The following is a 16,551-nucleotide window of genomic DNA, read 5'->3' as shown; positions in this document are numbered from 1 at the left end:
CTTCGGCGTTCAGCCTTCTTTATGGTCCAACTCTCACATCCACACACGACCACTGGAAAAACCATAGCTTTGACTATATGGTGGATCTTTGTGGGCAAAGTGGTGTCTCTGCTTTTTAATATGTTGCCTAGGTTGGGCATCACTTTCCTTTCAAGGAGCGAGCGTCTTTTAATTTCATGGCTGCAGTCACTGTCTGCAGTGATTTTGGAGCCCAGGAAAATAAAATCTGTCACTGCTTCCACTTGTACCTTCTATTTGCCATGAAGTGATGGGCCCAGATGCCGTGATCTCAGTTTTTTTTAATGTTGAGTGTCAAGTCAGCTTTTTCACTCTCCTTTTTCACCCTCATCAAGAGGCTCTTTAGTTCCTCTTCACTTTCTGCCATTAGAATGGTATCATCTGCATATCTGAAGTTGCTGATATTTCTCTGAGCAGTCTGGATTCCAGTTTGTGATTCATCCAGCCTGGCATTTCACATGATGTATCCTAGGAGGCGCTAGTGGTAAAGAATTTCCTGCCAATGCAGGAGATGCAAGAGATGTGGGTTCGATTCCTGGGTCTGGAAGATCCCCTGGAGAAGGAAATGGCAACCCACTCCAGTATTCTTGACTGGAAGATCCTATGGTTAGAGGAGCCTGGTGGGTACAGTCGGTGGGGTTGCAAAGAGTGAGGCATGACTGAGAGTGCACACACACACACACACACACACACACACTCTGCGTGTAAGTTAAATAAGCAGGGTGACAATATACAGCCTTGATGTACTCCTTTCCCAATTTTGAACCAGTCAGTTGTTCCATGTCTGCTTCTAGCTGTTGCTTCCTGACCTCATACAGGTTTCTCAGGAGACAGGTAAGGTGGTCTGGTATTTCCATCCCTGTAAGAATTTTCCAGTTTGTTGTGGTCCACACATAAAAGGCTTTAGCATAGTCAGTGATGTAGATATTAGTCAGCAGAAGTAGATGTTTTTCTGGAATTCCCTTGCTTTCTCTATGATCCAACAGATGCTGGCAATTTGATCTCTGGCTCTGTCTTTTCTAAACCTAGCTGGTACATCTGGAAGTTCTTGGTTCAGATATTACTGAAACCTAACTTGAAGGATTTTGAACATAACCTTACTAGCATGTGAAATAAGCAAAATTCTAGGTTAGTTTGAACATTCTTTGGCATTGCTCTTCTTCTGGATTAGAATGAAAACTGACCTTTCCTAGGCCTGTGGCCACAGCAAATTTTTCCAAGTTTGCTGACATATTGAATACAACACTTCAGCAGCATCACCTTTTAGGATTTTAAATAGCTCAGCTGGGATTCCATCACCTCCACTAGCTTTGTTCGTAGTGATGCTTCCTAAGGCCCACTTGCCTTCATGCTCCCGGATGTCCAGCTCCAGGTGAGTGGCTACACCATCATGATTATACAGGTCATTAAGACCTTTTCTGTTTGCATTTTGTGTATCTACTTTTCACTTTGTTTTTCTAATTAAAACCTATTTATTCTGACTGTGCTAGGTCTTCGTGCTGCCTGGGCTCTTCCCTCGTTGCGCTGTGTGGGTTTCTCCTGGCGGTGGCTCCTCTTGCTGCGGAGCTCAGGCTCTAGGCACGTGGGCTGAGTAGTTGCGGCTCCCGGGCTCCAGAGCGCAGGCTCAGTCGTTGGGGCACGTGGGCTCAGTTGCTCCACGGCATGCGGGATCCTCCCGGACCAAGGACTGAACCCGTGTCTCCTGCATTGGCGAGCAGATTCTTTACCACTGAGACACCAGGGAAGCCCTCTAATAACATTTCAATGTTTCATTTTGAAATAATTATGGACTCACAGAAAGTCAGAAAAAGAGCAGAGTCCCACGAGCCCTTTACCTAGCTTCTCCCAGACATCTTATGTAACTGTGGTGCAATATGTAAACCGGGAAACTGACACTGGTGCAGCACTGCTGTGCTGAGTTTACAGACCTTGCTCAGATTTCACTCGCCTTGTCGTACTCCTTTCCCAGTTCTGAACAAGTCAGTTGCTCCGTGTTGTACACCTATGTGTATGTGCACATGTGTGTGCATATGTGGTTCTGTGCAGTTTGATCTCAGATTTGTGTAGTCGTCATGACAACTAATATGCGGAAGTTAAAGCAACTGCCTTTTGTACCTCTTTATAGTCTCAACCCCAACTCCTAACCCTGTTCCCTGGCAACCATTACTTTTTTCTCCACTGCTATTGTTTTATGATTCAAGACTATTATGCAATCATATAGCATGTAAGCTTGCGAGACTGACTTTTTCACTAAGCATAAATGCTCTTGCAGGCTGTTGCGTGTATTGATATCAATAGCCCATTTCTTTAGCTGGCTGAATGGCGTTCCACAGTATAGATGTGCCGTGGTCTGTGTGGCCGTTCACTCTTGAAGGACATTCAGGTTGTTTCCAGTTTGAGGTTATTATAAGATAAACATGGTGCATGGATTTTTGTCTGAACATGAGTTTTCATTTCTCTGAGATAAATGCCTGAGAATATGATTGCGGGGTCATTTGATGAATATGTATTTTATTTTACAAAAACTGTGAAATTACTTTCCAGCTGCAGTGTCTGAGAGATCTAGTTCCTCCCCATTCTTTTTCTTTTTTTTCAGCATTTGTGGTTATCCTAGGTGGCTCAGACAGTAAAGAATCTGCCTGCAATCTGGGAAACCCAGGTTCAATCCCTGGGTTGGGAAGATCTCCTGGAGAAGGGAGTGGCTACCCACTCCAGTATTCTTGCCTGGAGAATTCCATGGAGAGAGGAGCCTGGCAGGCTACAGTCCATGGGGTCAAAAAGAGTGGGATACAACTGAGCAACTAACACCTTCCCTCTTTCTTATTGACACCATTAATGTGGGTTGAATTGTGTCTCCTTAAAAGACATGATCAAGTCCCAACCCCCAAAACGTATGCATATGGTCTTTTTTGGAAATAGGGTTTCCACAGATATCATCAAGCTAAGGTGAAGTCACACTGGATTAGGACGGACCCTAGATTCAGTGACTGGTGTCTTTATAAGACGACTATGAGAAAGCACAGACACACGGGCAAGAAGGCCGTGTGATGATGAAAGAAGGGACAGGGACAGAGGCGATGTGGCTACGAGCCAAGGAGCACAGAGATTGTTCGCCGCCTCAAGAAGCTGAGCGAGAGGTCTTCCCTGGTGGTCCAGTGGCTAAGACTCTGCGCTCTTAAAGCAGGGGTCAGAGAACTGGATCCCAGATGTAGCAACTGAACATTCACATTCTGCAACCAAGACCTGGCACAGCCAAATAAATATATTTTAAAATCTTAAAGTGTGAGCGATAGTTGCTCAGTCGTGTCCGACTCTTTGTGACCCCATGGACTGTAGCCTGCCAGGCTCCTCTCTCCTTGGAATTCCCCAGGCAAGAATACTGGAGTGGGTTGCCATTTCCTTAAAAAAAAAAAAAAAAAGATGATGATGATGAAAGAGGCCAGGAAGGATTCCTAGAGCCTTTGGAGGGAGCATGGTACCCTTGATGTGTTGATTTCTGGTCTCAAGAGCTGTGAGAGAATAAAGCTCTGCTGTTCTAAGCTGCCAAGTTTGTGGTCATTTGTTTTTCAGCCCTAGGATACTGATGGACCATTCTCATCTGTGTGCAGTGAGATCTCATTGTGATTTCTTGGTGGATGATGATAGTGGATGTCTTTTCATGTGCTTATTTGCCATCCTCTTTGGTGAAGTGTCTGTTCATGTCTTACTCACTTCAAATTGGGTTATTTTTACTGTCTAGTTTTGCAAGTTTTTTTTTTAAAGTATATTTTAGGCGCTAGTCCTTTTGTATCTTTTTTATTTACTTACTTTATTTATTATTTGATCATGTGGTTTGTGGGATCTTAGTTCCCTAACCAGGGGTTGAACCTGTGCCTTGGCAGTGAAAATGCTGAGTTCTCACCACTGGATCGCCAGGGAATTCCCTGGATGCTAGTGCATTGATAGATATATGTTTATTATTTATTTTTATGGCACTTTACAAAACTACTGATTTGTGATGGACTGGAAATTTTACAAACACAAACAGGTCCTTCACCTTCTCAGTATCTTTCAGTCCCAGGATCTTTCCTTTTTCTTTCCTTAATGAAGCAATTGATGCTTTTGAACTGTGGTGTTGAAGAAGACTCTTAAGGGTTTCTGGGACTGTAAGGAAATCCAACCAGTCCATCCTAAAGGAAATCAGTCCTGAATATTCATTGGAAGGACTCATGCTGAAGCTGAAACTCCAATACCCTGGCCACCTGATGTGAAGAACTGACTCATCTGAAAAGACCCTGCTGCTGGGAAAGACTGAAGGTAGGAGGAGAAGGGGACGACAGAGGATAAGATGGTTGCATGGCATCACCGACTCGATGGACATGAGTTTTAGCAAGCTCCAGGAGCTGGTGATGGACAGGGAATCCTGGCATGCTGCAGTCCATGGGGTCATAAAGTCGGACACGACTGAGCGACTGAACTGAACTGAATGGAGCGATAGCACATGTACAATGCTGGATTCTTTTTTTTTTTTTTCTAGGAAGTTATCATAAATAGTTTCTGTAACTTGGTCATATCTTCCTAACGACCACTTTGCAGTGTTTGCAAAATAAAAACTGTGAAATAATTTTCCAGCTACATCATAGAGTAGCTGTGATGTCACTTAACCAGTTCTCAAGGTTACACATCAGGTGAATCACTTCCTTGTGCGTGCAAGGTTTTTTCTTATATTGTGGGTATTATTTTAGTTCTCATTCTCATCATTGTAGCTCAGCTTGCTCTTTTATTAGCACTGACAGAGCAGACTCGGGCCAGGTTGCTGGGTGCCACATTCTGTGTTCTCATGGAAACAAAAGGTCACTGGCACTGAATCCAAATCACTCTGAAAGTCCTGGCTTTTGCAGTTCCCAGCCACTTGATGGTACAGCAATTCACTGTATAGTGAATTATCTTTGTGTTTCTGAGTCAGGGAAGGAGAGGAAGTAGGGGAGATGGAAGTGATGGGGCAAGGAGAAAGGAACAGAGGAGGGGATCACACAGACAGAGGTACAGAGAAAGGCTGGGGAGGAAGAGACAGACGGGAGGCAGGGTGAGTGCCAGAGGAAGAGAGATGAAAAGTGGGTCTAGAGAGTTCAGCGGTGAAAGCAGGTCAGACCCTTCCAGGTTCTAAGCATGAGTGTCACTCACTAGCTGGGCAAATCACTTACCCCCTCAAACCTCACTTTGTTCATATGTAAAATGGGATAACACCACCTTCTTCAGAGACTTGCAGGGGTGATTCAGTAAAATTAATGTCACATATGTAGCACTTGAAAAATGGTAGCTGTTTTGAATCAGTAGAAAGAGGCAGGAGGTGCCCAGGTGCCTTGATGACGTAGAATGGGATCTGCTAACTAGTGTCTTGGTCTAGGGTTTCTTGGCTCTGGGAACAGGGACTGAGGGGCTCCGAGGAGAAGGCATCACCCCCACAGTGGAGGCCACAACAAACTGCTCTAAAGAGGAGGCTAACCCAGCCAGCCCTGAATCATGACCAGGTTCCGGTGCCCAGCCCAGTGGGGTCAGAGGCTCCCTCCCTCCCCTGAAATGCCAAACTTGGCCAGTGCCCACAGCCTGCATCCAGGAGCCTCTTGACCTTAGCAGAACTGGGCGCCGGGCCCAGACCTCCCCTGGGTCGCTGGCTTCCTGCAGCAGACAAATTCCTGACAGAGCACAGCTGTCCCAGGCCTTGCTGGACTCTTAATGGGACGTGAGTGGCCCTTTGACCAGTGTGGGCTGGGCTTGGGTTTGGAGCTGGGTGGAGGAGCCTGTGGGAAGAGGTGTGTGGTCAGGATGGTAGGGGCTAGGTCTGGGCCAGCAGGGGGCCACTTGGAGGTGTGTGTGTGACCGGCAGGGGGTCAGCCTCTGCAGGTGCTTGTGCCTGACCCTGTCATAGCTGTCTGCAGGCCAGGTAATCATGGCAGCAAGGACCCGAGAAGAGTGCCTGTGAGGATGGAGGGTGTGACAGCAGCAAGGGAGCAGCTGAATAGTACTCGTGGGACTGTGTGTACCAGGCTGAGGACGGTCAGATGCCCCCACAGCCAGCGCTCCCTACTTCCTCCTGACACCTCTTAGGTGAGAAATTCAAGTCATTTCAGCCTCCTGCCTGACCCTTCCTCAGTCTCCATCACACTGTCCTTCAGGTCCAGTCCTCCTTTTAATACTGTTTTTACTACGAAATACTTAAGGCATATAAAAGTATAGATGATAATATATCGAGGACTCATTTAGCCGCTGGCTTTGGAGATAAAACACAGAAGCCCCTGGTGCCCCTTCTCTGATCCTGAACACGCCCCTTCCCAGACACCCCGCTGTAAGATTTTGCTGTCTGACATTTGCATGATCTCCACTGTACTTTGACTACACATTTCTTATCCAGGCACAACATACACTGTTTTCTGTCTTTGGAAACGTTGGCGCTGTCCAAAGGAACTCTCTGTGATGGTGGCAGTGCTCTTTATCTGTGCCATCACAGATGGTAGCCACTAACTGCATGCGGTTTCAAGCACTTAAAATGTGGCTGCTGTAGGAATTGTATTTACATTTTAATTAATTTACGCTTACATAGCCCCATGTAGTTCGTGGCTACCGCACTGGACAGCATGAGTTAGATCCTTCTGAAACCTGGTTTTTCCCTTCTTCTCCTCCTTCCTTCCCTTCCTTCCTCCCTCTGTTTCCAAGGTTTCTTGACATCAAGGCTTGGAGAGCTTTCTGCTCATTTTCCCTGATGCAGTTTTCTATTGCATGAACACACAGCTGTCTCCCTATCCATTTTCCTACTCATGGACATTTGGGTTTTATCCTCACACCATCCCCCCTCCCGCTGCCCCAAATACAAAGGATAGCACGGGAATTATTTTTGTGCATATCTCTGCCTGTCTTTCCCAACTTCATTTCCGGTGCCCATGGGACTGTGACAGACAGTCCCATGATCCTGACCAGAGTTATTTCAAGGCCTCCTAGCTGCCTGCCTGGCTCATGTCTGGACCCACAGCCCCATTCCTCCCCTGGCATCCGTCAGCCGCCCAGCCAGGATGACTCTGAGACACCGCTCTGCTCTTGTGTCTTTCCTTCTGGGGAACTTGATGGCCCCCACAGCGTCTCATCTCACAAGCTGGCCCTTACGCCAGGGCGTGCGGTGTTTGCCAGCCTCCTAGTCGTCTGCACGCATGGAGCTGTTCCATCGAGCCTTCATTTTCCAGGCAAAGCACCCATTCTGGGATATATGTTCTCCTGTCCCTCATCCACTAAAGTCCTTCCCATCTCTGAAGGCCTGGCTCAGGCCTCACCTTCTCTGAGGTAGTTCTTATCCTGCAGCATTTGTTCAGGAAACACTCACGAGGAGCCTGTCCTCACGGAGCTCACAGCCTGGCTTTCGCCAGTGACTCCGGCCCACTCCCGTTCCCCACTCCCAGCTTTCTGCCATTCCTCTGGCAACTTAGCATGGATGAAGCTTCGTAGTCCAAAGAGGTGTGGGTGAGGTCAGTTATGCCAACCACCTGGAGGGCACTGTCTTCCCAATCAGACGGGCACTGCCAGCCTCTGCCTCCACGGCTCTCCCTTTTCTGGGTTTCCACTGGTGGCCACTCTCTCCACTTTCTGATGGGGACAATCTTGACTGTTTCTTTGTATTATATCTCCATTCTGATTTCAGTCAGATGTGGAAACGGTTCCTTCAGGTGGCTCTGCAGATCTGTTCTGATTCATCTTGCACTGATACGGTTTAATTCTCAGAGAACATCTTACTTTCCAGTATTTAGTTCAAGTGCCCTTTACACTTGCTCCTGTGTTTCTACAACACAAATTGTATTAAGCCTTGAGGGATTGGGACCATATTCTTTTCTGTAACCCCGAGGACATCTGGGGGAAAAAAACCTGACACGTTCAGCCAGCCCACAGTGCTCTGCACAGCTCGACTGGAGATGCCAGCAGGTTGGCATAGGACAGATCTGCCAGGCACTGGGGCTCAGGCAGGAGTTGTGGAACCTGAGAGCCGAGAGGTATCTTCAGGGCCAAGATAGTTCTCTCAGAGGCCTCCTGAGTATGCTGCTGGCAGGACATCCGTATAGAGTTTCGTCCTCAGACACGGAGGGATCTGTGTGGGTGGAAGGAGCATGTGGCTGACTCTGTCCACACGAGCTGCCTTAGGGAACCAGAGGGCAATAAAGAAGCACAGGGAGCTGGGAATGGGAATGGCTTCAGCTGAGAAGAATGAGCTTTGTTTTCTGTCCCACAAATGCGGGCCAGACAGGGCGGGTGAAAGTGTTAAATGTGGGAGTCAGCAAAAGAGGATGAGGGAAGAGCTTAGTGGGAGGCTGTGAGGGGACATCTTCAGGTGATTTTTTTAAATGTATTTTTAATTTTCATTTATTTGTCTGTGCTGGGTCTTAGTTGCAGCACGTGGGATCTTGGTCGCCTCACACAGGCTCCCTGGTGTCTCATTAGCCCCACAGCATGTGGGATCTTGGTTCCCTGACCAGGGAAACTGCGAACTGCACGGCCCTGCAAGGCAGATTCTTAGCCACTGGACCACCAGGGAAGTCTCTCTTCAGATGACTTTTACTAAGGGTTCAGAATGGAACTGGGCTAAGGGAAGCCATGGGGAGGACTATGGAGCTGGGTAGGGAGCAGACAGACAGTATTTCCATCAACCTAACAGGACTGGCGGTCAGGAGCACTGGGTGGGCGCGTCCACTCCTGACTCAGCCATCAACTTCAGGCCTCAGCTTCACTTCCTCACAAAAGCGGAGAGGGGACTAGAGAAGCTTTGGGGCCTGGTCCGGCTCTGCCTGTGATTTCCAGACGGCTTTGGAGGCTGGGGGAGGGCCGTCCGCAGTGAAGATCAGCAGCTAACTGTGAGAGAGGTCTCAGCTGAGCGTGAGAGGAAAACGGGAGAACACGCCGAGTCCCTGCACTGGGCCCTTCACACACCTGGTCTCAGGTGTCTTTATACTGATGCTCTGAAGATAGGACTAGCTGCACTGGTTTAGGAATGAGGAAACCAAAAGCAGAGAGGTCAGTGGAACTCCCCAAGGTCACTGTCCTAACAAGCCAGAAGTGGATTCCTACTGAGGCCTCTGGTTCCTGACTCCCCAGCCCTTTCACTTCACGGAGAAGTCCCTGAGGGGTGAGGAGGCCCTGTGTGTGCGTGTGTGTCGGAGTGGTTGGAAAGGAAGGGCCTACTGAGTTGGCTTCTAATGTATTTTCTTACATTTACTAGGTTTTCATTAACTTAGTCTTCAGTACTTTCACTTGGTGGGGATGGAAATGAGGGAATTTTTTTTTAAAACAAGAGAAGATGGAATGTGGTAGGCAGTTGAGAAAATATGAGTTCCTGATCAGGACAGAGTGAAGGGAGAAAGTCAGCTTGAGGTCAGGGAGGAAGAGTGAGAGAGTCTCAGCTGTCTGCCCGGTGGGGAGGGTCCTCAGATAAGAAAGCAAAGACTGGGCTTTCATGGCAGGCACTAAGTGAGCTGCACACGTCAGTACCTCGTTACTATGGTAAAAAGTTAGCACCTGTAAAATCTTAGTGGGGGGTACAGACACTGTTACAATTGAGAACGTACCCAGATTATACAGAAATGAAGATTTGGCCAGAGCTGCCATGTTAAGCATGAGACATTGAAAAGAGATGACAGAGTAGCTGCAGAAATATATGAAAGAGAAACATGCCTGTGATCAATGAAAACCAAGTCTAGAAAAAAAAAGGAACCCAAGGAACAGAAAAAGTAAATCTCTACAGCATTCTGAGCTACAGAAAAATTTAACAACAACATGAATTCAAGAAGCAAGCACAGATGGGATGACAATATTTAGGTTGGTGCAGATGTAATTGCAGTTTTGCACTGCTGAAGTTTTCAGTTGGATACTGGAATACATTCTTGAATAAATGTGGTTATGCTATACATTTTAATATGCATTTCTCACCTTTTTTGGCTAATAACTTACTACTTGCTGTTTATATGTATTTTAGATTATGGAAGTGATGTTAGACAAGCAAATTTGAGCGATTTTCTTATTTGAGTTCAAAATGGTCATAAAGCAGCAGAGACAACTCACATTTGGCCCAGGAACTGCTAACGAATGTACTGTGCAGTGGTGGTTCAGGAAATTTCGCAAAGGAGACGAGAGCCTCGAAGATGAGGAGCATAGTGGCCAGCCATTGGAAGTTGGCAATAACCAACTGAGAGCAGTCATAGAAGCTGATCCTCTTACCCCTACATGAAAAATTTCACATTTGAAACAAACTGGAAAGGTGAGAAAACTTGCTAAGTAGGTGCCTCATGAGCTGACCGAAATCAAAAAGATTATCATTTTGAAGTGTCTTCTCTCATTCTGTGCAACAACAAACCATTTCTCAATTGGATTGTGATGAGTGACAAAAAGTGGATTTTATGTGACAACCTGTGACGACCAGCTCAGTGGTTGGACCAAGAAGCCCCAAAGCACTTCCCAAAGCCAAAACTGTGCTAAAGAAAGGTCATGGTCACTTTCCTGGTCTGCTGTGGGTCTGACCCACCACAGCTTTCTGACTCCCAAAGAAACCGTTACATCTGAGAAATATGCTCAGTAAATTGAGATGCACCAAGATGTGTTTGAGCCTAGTAATAATGATTTAAAATTTATAGTCTGAAATCACAATTACATTTGCACCAACCAGATGTTCAACCTGGTTTTAGAAAAGGCAGAGGAACCAGAGATCAAATTGCCATGATCCACTGGATCATCGAAAAAGCAGGAGAATTTCAGAAAAACATCTATTTCTGCTTTATTGACTATGCCAAAGCCTTTGACTGTGTGGATCACAATAAACTGTGGAAAATTCTGAAAGAGATGGGAATACCAGACCACCTGGCCTGCCTCTTGAGAAATCTGTATGCAGGTCAGGAAGCAAGAGTTAGAACTGGACATGGAACAACAGACTGGTTCCAAATAGGAAAAGGAGTACGTCAAGGCTGTATATTGTCACCCTGCTTATTTAACTTCTATGCAGAGTACATCATGAGAAATGCTGGGCTGGAGGAAGCACAAGCTGGAATCAAGATTGCCGGGAGAAATATCAATAACCTCAGATATGCAGATGACACCACCCTTATGGCAGAAAGTGAAGAAGAACTAAAGAGCCTCTTGATGAAAGTGAAAGAGGAGAGTGAAAAAGTTGGCTTAAAGCTCAACATTCAGAAAATGAAGATCATGGCACCTGGTCCCATCACTTCATGGCAAATAGATGGGGAAACAGTGGCTGACTTTATCTTGGGGGGCTCCAAAATCACTGCAGATGGTGACTGCAGCCATAAAATTAAGACACTTACTCCTTGGAAGGAAAGTTAGGACCAACCTAGATAGCATATTCAAAAGCAGAGACATTACTTTGCCAACAAAGGTCCGTCTAGTCAAGGCTATGGTTTTTCCAGTAGTCATGTATGGAAGTGAGAGTTGGACTATAAAGAAAGCTAAGCACCAAAGAATTGATACTTTTGAACTGTGGTGTTTGAGAAGACTCTTGAAAGTCCCCTGGACTGCAAGGAGATCCAACCAGTCCATCCTAAAGGAGATCAGTCCTAGGTGTTCCTTGGAAGGACTGATGCTGAAGCTGAAACTCCAATACTTTGGCCACCTGATGTGAAGAGCAGACTCATTTGAGAAGACCCTGATGCTGGGAAAGATTGAAGGCAGGAGGAGAAGGGGATGACAGAGGATGAGATGGTTGGATGGCATCACTGACTCAATGGACATGGGTTTGGGTGGACTCTGGCAGTTGGTGATGGACAGGGAGGCCTGGCATGCTGTGGTTCACGGGGTCACAAAGAGTCGGACATGACTGAGCGACTGAACTGAATAGAAAGGGAACAAACTGTTGGCACTTCTATAAAACAAGCTTATCAAAAATAACAAGAAACTAAATAAATTGAACTAAAATAAATTGAACTAAATAAATTAAACTAAAATAAATTGATACAGAGGGAACCCTCGAGATATTCATGGTAAATGAGAAAAAAAGACAGGTATTAAAGAGAGAGAAGAGGGGACTTCCCTGGCAGTCCAGTGATTAAGATGGCTTCCACTGCAGGGGGCGTGGGTTCAGTCCCTGGTCTGGGAACTAAGATCTCACATGCCACACCAGGTGGCCAAAAAAAAAAAAAAGGAGAGAGAGACAGGACAACAGTCATAAAAGATCAAGACAATGAAACAAAGGAATAAAGACAGACTCTGAAACAGAAAACCTAACAAATGAAAAAGCATCCATTTTAAGGAAAATACAAGACATCTTCCCCAGGATGAAGACTGGAATTGCCACTCAAAAGAGCACACCTTGTTCCAGGAGAAGCTGATAAAGAGAAAGAATCCTTCAAGCACGCAGATGAAGAAAAAGGAGAAGGAGAGGAGGAGGAGAGGAAGAAGAAAGAGGCAGGCGAGGAGGGGAAGAAGAAGAAAGGGGAAATCTTAGGGTGGCCCACCTTGTTCTATGAACAGTCAAGCTGCCAAATGACCGTGGAGAAATGCCTCCAAAGTTCTGAGCAAAAGAAAGTGTGATGCAAGAATACTTCACTCAGCCAAGTTGTGTTCAAGCATAAAGACCACAGAAACATTCTCAAAGGCAGAAAACACAGCATGTATGAGCCATTCCCTGAAAAACTTAACGATGATTCAGCCAACCAAGAGTTTAAAAACAACTCAGGAATGAAGAGGGATGGTAAAAGTACTGCTGATGAGTCACAAATCAGCTTAAATATAAAATGAAGGCTAAATAATTCTGGGAAAGATGGTTTCAGAGCAGAAGGAAATTCAACAGTGATAATACCCATGTAGCTGTAATTCATACAGATTGAAAAGTAGAGGAAGAGATAAGGTTGGAGAAAGAATGAGCTATTTTTTCACCTTCAGAACCTTGAACCGTATCACCTAGAAATGAAACTTTATTAAGAACAGTTCTAGTTTTCTCAATGTTTCTCATAATCTTAACTTCAGAGAGGTTTTTAAGGAATCAATTTTTTGTGTGGGGGGGAAGAGAAGTCTTCTTCACTTTCTTTTTCTTCTATCATAATCATATATAATTGATGTAGCCTTTTTATTCTTTGGTATGACTGGGCCCATTTTAATAAAAGCATTTTTATCTAACCTTCTAGCTAGGAATACCCTCGGGATGCCTAGAATGCTGTCAGTAGTTATGTCTGGGTGGAGGTTTCCATAACATCATTCAAACTGTCTTCAATACTTTAAAAGAAAATGAATCATTTTTATAGAAATAATAAAGTCATTATTCTGAAAAACTAAGATTGGTGAAATAGCTATCTTCAACATGCTGTCTAGAGGCTCGTCAGCTTGATTTAGTAAGAAAGCCTAAAACACATGTGTCATGTTGAAGGAATGTGCACTAATACAATGGAATTCCAACTGAGCAAAAAGGACATAGTCAAGCTTAAAAATATCATGGGACAAGAATGATAACTTGGAAGTAAAGACAACCTGGATGCAACTTGATCTGTAGAGTCAATGCAGTTTCAATCAAAATTCCAGCAGGTTATTTTGTGGATATCAACAAACTAATTCTAAGGTTTACATGGAAAGGCAAAGGACCCAGAATAGCCAACTCAGTATTGAAGAACAGAGTCAGAGAACGGACACAACTGGGCCTCAACACTTACCAAAGGCTACAGTAATCCAAATAATTTGGCATCGGCAACACAACAAAGATCAACAGAGCAGAACAGAGCCCAGAAACAGATCCACATAAACATGGCAAATTGATCTTGGACAAAAGAGCAAAGGCAATACAAGAAGCAAAGATAGTGTTTTCAACAAATGGTGCTGAAACAAGTGGACACCCACATGCAAAAAAAAAAGAAAAGAAAAGAATCTAAACCCAGACCTAACACCCTTCACAAAAAATTAACTCAGAATGGTTCATGGACCTAAATGTAAAACCCACAACTATCAAACTCTTATGACACAGGTGGAAATTAAGGTGACCTTGGATATGTGGGTGAATTTCTGGGTATAACACCAGAGGCATGATCTGTGAAAGAAACAACTGATAGGCTGGGCTTTATTAAAATGTTGAATTTCTGCACTGTGAAAGATAACGTCAAGAGAATAAGAAAACAAGCCACCAACTGGGAGAAAATGTTTATAAAATGTATGTTTGATCCAGGACTGTTATCCAAAATATATGAAGTCTTAAAACTCAACAATAAAAAAATAAACTACCTGATTACAGAATGGGCCAAGGGCCTGAACAGATACCTCACTGAAGAAGATACACAGATGGCAAGTAAGCACGTGAAAAGAGACTCAACATCGTATGTTGCAGGGAATTGCAAATTAAAAGGATGGTGAGAGAATTTCCTGGTGGTTCAGTGGTTAGGATGTGGCACTTTCACTACCATTGCCTGGGTTCAACCCCTGGTTGGGGAAATAAGATCCACAAGCCACTCAGCACAGCAAAAAAAAAAAAAAATGAGGTGTCACAACTATGAGAATGGCCCAAATCCAGAACATTGACAATACCTAATGCTGGTAAGGATGTAGAGCAAATGCTGCTGCTGCTGAGTCGCAGTTATTCCTGGTGGAAATGCAAAGGGATGCAGCCACTTTGTAAAAGTCCGACAGTTTCTTACAAAACTAAACAGTACCCTTATCATATGAGCCAGCAACCCTGCTTTTTGGGTATTTACCCAAAGGAGTTGAAAACAGGTCCACACAAAAAGCTGCGCACAGATGTTCACAGCAGCTTTACTCAAACTGCTGCCCAAACTTGGAAGCAACCAAATAGGTGAATGGATAAACCGTGACACAGTCAGACAATAGAATATCACTCGGTGCTAAAGTGAATTGAGCTGTCAAGCTATGAAAAGACATGGAGAAAACTCAGATGCATACGTCCAAGTGAAAGAAGCTAATCTGAAAAGGCTACATATCGTGTGATGGATGTAAACTACGTGACATTCTGGAAAAGGCAGAACTATCAGTTCTGTTCAGTCAGTCAGTTGTGTCTGACTCTTTGTGACCCCATGGACTGCAGCATGCCAGGCTTCCCTGTCTATCACCAACTCCCAGAGCTTGCTCAAACTCATGTCCATTGCCATGCAACCATCTCATCCTCTGTCATCCCCTTCTCCCCCAAACCCCACGAACAGTATGAAAAGGCAGAACTATGGCGACAGTAAAAAGATCGGCAGGGAGAGAAGGGTTGAACAGACAGAGCAGAGAGTATTTTTTAGGGCAGTGGAACTATTCTGTATGATGCTATATTCTGTATGACACTATCGTGATGGGTACATGTCAGTATGGGTGCGTGCTAAGTTGCTTCGGCCGTCTTTGACTCTTTGTGACCCTATGGGCCATAGCCAGCCAGGCTCCTCTGTCTGTGGAGTTTTCCAAGCAAGAATACCCAACTGAGTTGCCATGCCCTCCCCTCCAGGAGATCTTCCTAGCCCAGGGATCAATGTCACGCCCCTTACGTCTCCTGCATTGGCAGGTGGGTTCTTTGCCACTAGCACTACCGGGGAAGCCTACACGTCAGTATACATTTGTCCAAACCCACAGAGTGTAAAACACCAAGAGAACCCTGACGTAAGTGGACTTTGGACTTTGGGTGGTAACACGTCAGTGCAGGTTCATTGATTTTAACATGTACCACTGTGGTGCAGGAAGTCAACAGTTGAGGGAAGCTGTGCCTGTATGAGGGTAGGGGGTGTACAAGAACTGACTTTTTGCTCAATTTTGCTATGAACCTAAAACTGCTCTTTAAAAAAAAGAGGACAAACGCCACAGTCTGGATGTTTCTAGGAATTATGGACAGTCCAGTAGAGGTGGGGCACAGTAGATGAGCAGGGAAAGCAAAGGAAAGAAGTGGAATGAGACTGGAGGGGCCAGCCAGGACTTCCTGTCTTGTGGGTAATGGAGCATCATTGAAGGGTGCTGAGCAAGGAAGTGAGGGAACAGATGCTTTAGAAAGGTCCCCGTGGCAGCTAAGTGGATGGTGAATTGGGATGGTAGGGAGTACACGAGAAACAAACAGGGCAATTACTGGCTGAATCCAGGAGTGAAACAGCAAGGTTCTAAACTGGGGCTGGGCATGTGACAAGGAGGCAGAGGGCTCCGGAGCTTGGTCCTGACTAGAAGTAGAGGCTGGGAGCAGGGAGAGAGATTGCACCGTTTTGTACACGGTGAATTAGAAGTGCTTTGGGAGAGAGCTGATGGAGATGAGATCCCGATGCTTGGACTGACAAGTCTAGAGCTCAGGTGAGGAGTGGGCCTGGCCTGAGCTCATGGGTGACTTGCCCATGGGTGGAAGGTAAAGCAAAGAGCTGAGATCTCTCCCACAGAGGAAGCAAAGAGGAGGATCCAGGGGCAGACTGGTAGGGGAGACTAATATTTCAGAGATGGGTGGGAGGTCCTATAGAGGAGATGAGTGGAAAGAGGAGTCTCAAGAGGGGAGCAGTGGCTGCACAGAGGCCAGGGGAGGGAGGGCTTTTCCACAGGTCAGAGTCAAGGGCTATAGAGGGGTTGAGAAAAGAA

The sequence above is a fragment of the Ovis aries genome, chromosome 20 (assembly GCF_016772045.2).
Source record: "Ovis aries strain OAR_USU_Benz2616 breed Rambouillet chromosome 20, ARS-UI_Ramb_v3.0, whole genome shotgun sequence".
Classification (NCBI taxonomy): domain Eukaryota; kingdom Metazoa; phylum Chordata; class Mammalia; order Artiodactyla; family Bovidae; genus Ovis; species Ovis aries.
The sequence above is the reverse complement of the archived record's forward strand: the minus strand, read 5'-3'. Positions refer to the sequence as shown.